Source organism: Equus quagga, chromosome 7 (assembly GCF_021613505.1).
Source record: "Equus quagga isolate Etosha38 chromosome 7, UCLA_HA_Equagga_1.0, whole genome shotgun sequence".
In the NCBI taxonomy this organism is placed as follows: domain Eukaryota; kingdom Metazoa; phylum Chordata; class Mammalia; order Perissodactyla; family Equidae; genus Equus; species Equus quagga.
The window spans coordinates 97,857,719-97,865,412 of NC_060273.1; positions in this window are offsets into that span (position 1 = coordinate 97,857,719).

The following is a 7,694-nucleotide window of genomic DNA, read 5'->3' on the forward strand; positions in this document are numbered from 1 at the left end:
GCTCAGAGGGAACCAGCCAGTAGGGCTCAGGTAAGAGAGACTATGATTTTGACCATCCAGCTTCTAGATGGCAAAGCCAAGATTTTAATCTCACCTTTCCAGAGTAGTTTTCTTTTTATCATGCAGCCTCCTAATGAATATTGAGACTTTTGTGGAGGGGGGCAGGTGGTGCAATAACGGTACTTAAGGAAACTGCTTCATAAAAAAGAAGAGGAGAACTGATGGATGAAAGTCAAACTCAGTTGGAGCCTTGATTGTTCTTTTAAGACATCAGGGTGACCTGGGACAAGTGCCTGAAATATCCAGTACCTCCAGTTTTCACTTCACAAAAGGGATTGTTAATTCTAGTTTTTTCCACCTCATCAAATTTTTAAGAAGGAGCTAATGAATATGAAGCTGTTTTAAACAATATTAACTCTTTTCAAAATGCAGGTATGGAGAGGATTTTTAACTAAGGTATATTGCTAGTTAACAAAAACACTTGGATCGAATGACTATGCTAAAAGTCTGTGAGGTCTTATCTGCTAGGGGCCATTTAGATGACTCCACGGCCCTGCGGTGCAGTGGGCATCTGTGGTCTGCGCTGCCTAACTTCCGTTTCCCTTCTGACGGTGAAAGGTACAGATTTACTTTGGGGAAACTCTTCCCACCGGATACAGACAAGAAGGGACCTTCCTCAAGAGACTCGCCCTCCTTGGGCCTCATTACACTCAGAGGAATGTGGGCTGTGAGTGGAAGGACATGGCGCCCAAGAACATCTGCAGCTCATTCACCTCCAGGGCTGGGCTTGGACGAGGCTTCCCGTCACTACGTTCCTGGAGTGCCTCACTCCTTGGCCTGCCCTGCATGGGTCTTCAGTCTTGTCTTTGATTCTGGAAACTCTTCCGCTTCCTCGCAGTAAATTCCATCAATGTCCTCTTGTTATTGTTGTTCTTTTAAGCTGGCTATCATTGGTCCCAGTAACTTGAAAACAAAACACCCTAATGTGAAAGCAGCAACACGAACAGATTGTGCGGCCAGAGGATGGTGGATAGAGGAGAGGAAATCAAGAAAATCAAACCATTTGATCACCTATTACTCAACTGCACAAGTAAGAGCAGGAAAGTCTAGCCAGGTAAATGAGCCAGTAATAGGTATACACCCACCATACTTAAAATGTCTCCCTTTTTCTTCTTTTTGCAAGTCAATAAAAGTTTAAAAGATCAAAATAAAAACAAAAACATTAGTGTTGTGACAATAAAATAGTTGTAAAAGTAATTTCTATATACATTTAATGTACATATTTTACAAAGTTTTCCATGCAACCATGTAAATACTACTGTTTAGTACTGTTAGTTTTATAAGAAATGTATAGCAACTCTGTTAAGGAAGTTGTCAACTTTTTGTATGAAAGTTACTCTCTTCAAGACCTGGATTCTGCTAAAGTGTATTTGATGGTGCTGTCATCATAGAATCAAATCACAAGGAAGAGCTGCATTCCAAAATCTTCATCAATGTTCCGGAATCCGATAAATATCTAGAGATAGTTCTATGTAAGGGTGTTCAACAGCTAGAACATCAAACATGGAAGGGAAATTGAAAGCGTTTCCTCCACAATTAATAAAATCACCAGCCTCATTTAATATCACATTTTCTTCACATCTAAACATTGACTTGGTTCTAATGTTTCCTTTCTCAAGAAATCTTCTGTTCTGATAACTCTTGCTACCTGGCAAACCACTCCAAGCCTAAGTGGTATAAAATAACCACTTTATGATGCTCACAGATTCTCCATGTCAGAAGTTCAGAGAGTGTGTGGCGGGGATGGCTTGACTGTGCTCCATGATGTCTGGGGCCTAAGCTGGGAAGACTTAATGGCTGGAGACGACTTAGCAGCTGGGGGCTGGAAGCGCGCGGAGGTACCTTCTCTCACATGTCGGCTGCTGACGCTGGCCATCAGCTAGGCTCTCAGCTGGGACTGTCAAGCAGAGCGCCTACAAGTAGCCTCTCCATGTGGCCTAGGCTTCCTCAAAGCATGGCAGCCTCAGGGGAATTGACTTCTCACACGGAGGCTCAGGACATTTTACATCATGTCCCAGAAAACAGGGTGGGATCTGAATCTCCTTTTCCGACCTAGCCTCAGAAGTTTTGCAGTGTCATTTCTGCTGCGCACTGTATTGATTATAAATGAGTCACAAGCCCATTCAAGGGAAGAAGACATCTACTCCCACTCTGAATGGGAGGAATATCAATATCTCATCACAGAAGAGCATGTGGGATGGGAGATATTGTGCGGTCACTCTTAGAAAATACAATCTGTCACATCTTCATGGATCTCTCATTTCCAGCTAGAAATAAGCGTTTCTTCTCCAAATTCTCACAATTCTCTATTTTCAAATACATGCTTATCAATTTCCATCTTATATTGTGATTATCATGGACATGGTTCATCTTCACCTCTCCTCTATGAGCTTCTAGGGTGTTCTTTTCTTTTTGTGTCTTCACTGTGCCTAACAGAGCTCCTGGCACCTAGTAAACACGCAACAAAGTTTATTGAAGAAATCTGGATTGTTTTAAGCCAGTTTTAGATATGATTATTATATACTTAGGAGACACTCACAAGTGCTTTTGGAAAGAAGGAAGGAAAGAAGGAAGGGAGGGAAGGAGGGGAGATGGAACGTAAACAAGTAGCACAATTGTTTGAAATAGCTCTTTCATTCTCAAAACATTTGAATTGTTGCATTTTTAGTTTCCAAAGGAGAAAAGATCTAATTCTCCACCTTTTATGTACATCAGCTGTGCAGCTGAGGATCCCTGGAGAAAAACACACAATCATGCTGACAGTTTCATGTTAAATCCATGACCATGAACCTCAAGTAGGCCCCTGATGCTGCCTGGCAATTGCGCTACACTCCCCTAGTCTGTTCACGTTCCTGCTTCCCCGAATGTCTGCTTCCCACTTGTCCGCTCTCCTCAACCTTCAACATCTTCTCCTACATCTTCACTTTCAGTTGATGACCTTCTTACTGCTCTGAAACAACAAAGCAATTCAAAGGGAGTCCCCATAGGCCCCCTACCCTCTCATCTTCCAGCCTCTGCACACAGGCCCTCTGCCCTCCCACAGCTGCCATATATGGACCATCCAGTCCCTCTGCTCCAACACTGGATTCTGCTCCCTCCTCCTCAGTGCTCCCAGCAGTCCAGCTCTCCGTCCCCTACCCCAGCACTTCCGAAAGCACGTTAATACACTGTTATTTCTCCCTTCTTAAAAGATAAGTATCTTTACCATACTTCTTTCACCAGCCCATTTATGTTCCCTCCCACATAAAAAAAGTACTCAAAAGAGTTGTTTATAATCACTGTTTCACCTGCATCTCCTCACACCATGTCTTACTCTTCCAACAAGGTTTCTACTTTTACCACTCCACCAAAACTGTTCTTGTCAATGTCATCTTAGATCGTTTCAGTACTAAATCCAATTTCTAATTCTCCATATTGCTTGATGCGTCAAGAGCATTTGATGCAGTTAACATTCTCTTCTTCATATACTTTCTTCACTTGGTTTCCAAAATACGACACATTTCCCCCGACTCCCTTGCTGACACTGCTTCTACGTCTCCTTTCTTAGTTCCTCCTCCTCTTCTTTATTTCTTAATGTTGGTGCCCTAATCTCAGACTTCAGATTCTTCTCTATCTATCCCCACTACTTTTTAAAGTTTCCAGTATCATCACATTAAATACCATGTATATGTGGGAAACAACTCTCACAATATCACTCCACTTAGAACTCTCGCCCAAACTCCAAACTCAACATCTCTACTTTAGATGTCTCATGGGCACTTTTTACTGAGCATGCCAGCATTGAGCTCTTGGTCCCCCTCCTGTTCTGCTGCTTCTTCAGTCTTTCACATCTCAGTTGATGACAACTCCAATCTTCCACTTAATTACACCAAAGACATTGAAGTCATTCTTGACTTCTCTTTCTCTTGTATTCCGTATCTATTACATCAGGAAGTCCTGTATCCAGACTATGACCACTTCTCCACTGTTCCACGCTACCACCGTCCCTGCCTTGGTTATTTTTTTTTTTTTTTTAAAGATTTTATTTTTTCCTTTTTCTCCACAAAGCCCCCCGGTACATAGTTGTGTATTCTTCGTTGTGGGTTCCTCTAGTTGTGGCATGTGGGACGCTGCCTCAGTGTGTTCTGACGAGCAGTGCCATGTCCGCGCCCAGGATTCGAACCGACGAAACACTGGGTCGCCTGCAGCAGAGCGCGCGAACTTAACCACTCGGCCACGGGGCCAGCCCCACCTGCCTTGGTTATTGACATTGCCTCCTAACTAGTCTCCCTCTCTCTCCTGCTCCCTGACTGCCTATTCTCAACAGTGCAACCAAAGTGATTAGTTAAAATATCAGCCATACCATTTCTGTCCTCTGGTTAAGGGCCTGCAATGCCTCCCCATTTCAATCAGAAGGAAAGTGAGAGTCCAAACAATGACCGACAAGTTACTACGTGGTTTAACTCCTGGTTGCATCTCTGACTTCACCTTTTAGTCTTCTCCTCCTGCTTCACTGGCCTAGTACTCTGCTCCAAATATTCTACGCATGTTCCCACATTAAAGCCTTTACCTTGGCTCATCTATCTTTGTGGATTGGTCTTCTTCCAAAAATCTGAGTGGCTTTTTCCCTTATTACCTGCAAGTCTTCATTCAAATGCCACCTTCTCGGTGAGTCCCCCCTGAACACTCTATTCCACCTGCGAAGACCTGCCCCTCAGCATTCCTAATCTTTCTTACCCTGATCTGTTGTTTTCTGTATCATTTATCATCATCTAAAAGACTATTTAATTTATCCATTTATCATTTATAATATCTACTGCTTGTTCTCTGCCACTCCCTTCTAGAATGTAAGTCTCACAAGATCTGTTTTGTTCACAGATGTGTCCTAAGCCGCTAGCATGCTGCCTGGCACATAGTAGGTACTCGGTAAATAACTTTTGAAGAAATAAATGGTGTGAAGACAAGATCTATGCAGAAATGGAGCAGAAGAGAATTTACATGGTGTGATTCTAGGGACATCATGGGGCTTCTCTTGTCCCACCACATATCAAGACACCACTCGTTCCTCCTTTCTGGTCTACAAGTCCCACCTTTAGACTCAGTCATTATTAGTCCAGGAGAGTATATCAAATAGCTAAAACACACACTATTCTGAGGTTTTTTTAGGGGCTCAGCTAAAAGTTGAGTCGAGGTTGTTGAAGAGGCAATGGAGACAAGAGACAAGGTGGTGAAGTCGAAAGGGCATTGGGCCTTAGAAAAGTTACATAATCTCTATTTCCTCATCTCATCTGCCAAATTAAAGGGGTGGATTATGATCACTAGACCCATCCATGCAGTGAAGTATAGTGAATGATCATCAGATTGGAAATCAGACTGCTAGACTCAAATTCTAGCTTTCTCACTCAGTAGCCTGAAAAAACAACATAACTTCCCCTCCAGCCTGAATGTTGAGCAATGTGAAGGCCCCCAGAACCTTGAAAGAGAATGCTCAGGGTGTGTCCTTGGAAACAGAAGCTGAAGGGTTTGGGGAGGCACTGAAGGACAAACATGGCTGCCTCCACCATTAATCCTGTCTCTGTAGTGTGAATATGGCCACAACAAACATAGTCTCCTTCATCTTCAAAATGCTCTAGTGTTCCAAACAGGATGTGTAATGTGCAAAGCAGTTGAGATGCTGTTATCTTGTCATCCATTTATTATCTAGGACTATGATGAAAACCTAGGAGGAAACATGTCTCAACAGGGATTTCTTTTAGATCCTGGGCAGATGGCTGGGGTACAAGACTCTAACTTTAAGGCAAAGGAGAGTCAGAGGCAGCAGTGTAAATCCAGCCAGGCCAACCCCCAGGGTCCTCTTAAGATCCATGCCGCCACATCCCCGCTGCACAGCCGAAGTCAGTCAGTTCAACAAGATTTTCCTTCAGATCTAATTCACTTTCTCATGTAAACAAGGTCTAAGGAAGTTACAGACTGGCTAAAATAACTTCTTTATATTCACCCAAAATTTTTTATGGGCTGCTTCACCTTCAGAGCAGCTAAAGACAAATGGTACTCCCAAACCCACTCTCCCTCTCACTCTCTTCTCCATCCTCCCTTCTTCCTTCCCTGCCTCCCTTCTTTCCTTTCCAAGAATTGGTTTAGAAACCGTAACAACATTATTTGCAGAATCAAGAAACTATAGTGGTGCTAATTAAAAGAAGCCAGATACCACAAAAAGCATATTGCATGATTGCTTTTATATGAAGTTCGAAAACCAGCAAAACTAATGCATGATGTGAGAGGTCAAGGTCACATGGTTCACTTGGTGGGAGCTGTGATTGGGAGCACCTACTAGGGAGCTCTGGCATGCTGGTAATGTTCTCTCTCTTTATCTGGGCGCTGGTTACGTTATAAGATACTTTTCTGTAGTTTATTTTACTTCATTTGAAAAACAAACTACAAGATGCTTTAGAGGGGACGGACTCCTTCATTTCATCAGTAAGCCAAAAGCTCAATCACACTAAAATGAATATTGTGTTAGTTCCATTCCAAAATTGAGTATATGGCCTAAAGAAAAAAAATAGTCACAAAAATAAATGAAAAAATCTATCACATTATCACATATTTAAAAATTACCATACATCTCTATAATATTCTAGTATCAAATTATTCAAATATCTCAAATAGCAAATCTCAAATATTCACATTAATATTGCAGCTATTGCCTACTAAAATACTGAATATATGCAATGCATGTGTTTAATTAGCATTTGAAAATTTGGACAAAGCAAAAGCATAGTCAGAGAGCAAAGGAAAAGTTGAATTCTAGTAGATTTTCTGAGATATATTGCTCAGAAAAATCCCATACTATACTACTTCAACATAAATTGTAAGATAGGACCTGTCTTCCCTGCTCAGATTCTGAACCAGTGAGTATGGGAGGCCGCCTCTGGTGGAACAGAAGAGATCATGTGCTCAGTGTAGTGGACAAGCCCCAAGAGAAAGAAGAGCAGCCAGGAGAAACTCACCAAATAGGTAATTTCACACCTTGCTCTTCTCCCCAAGGGCAGGAATGAGAGAGGGCCAAGATGTCAAAATTAGCCAGTGCAATTCCATCCTCACAGAAGGAAACAGAGTGGGGTCTAAATTTCCTCACTTACAGATACCAAGATGTAGTTAATAAATTAAAGGGTGCCTTTTAATGAGGTGGTCATTGCAAAAAGAATACTTCATAAGCCAGGGAAAGCTGTTAGCCCACATCACGGCCTCACACAGAAGTGGATGCCAGCCCCAATGCTGCTTTTTCATACCAGTGACTGCATGTCCCATGTTATATTGGGCTTTACATCCAAGAGCTAGTTAAGGCACACAACCACCCCAAAGTGTTAACATTGTTCTTCTCATTCTGCAAGTGTGGTAACTGACTGGCAGAAAAGTTGAACAATGCGCCCTGGGTTCTAAGGGATGTAGAACATAATAGCCACTCTGCCTTACTGCTGCCTCAGCACTGTTTCAGGAAAGAGGGAAAGAAGCAGAGGCACACAGGTGAGTTCAGTGTGGGGTGGAGTGGAGAGCATGATTGAGGGGAGATAAATCAGGATGCCTCAGCAGCACCAGCTAAAGGGAAAACTCATGGTTCTTATCAAGTCCCGTTTCCTTGTGGCAAGACTGGCACG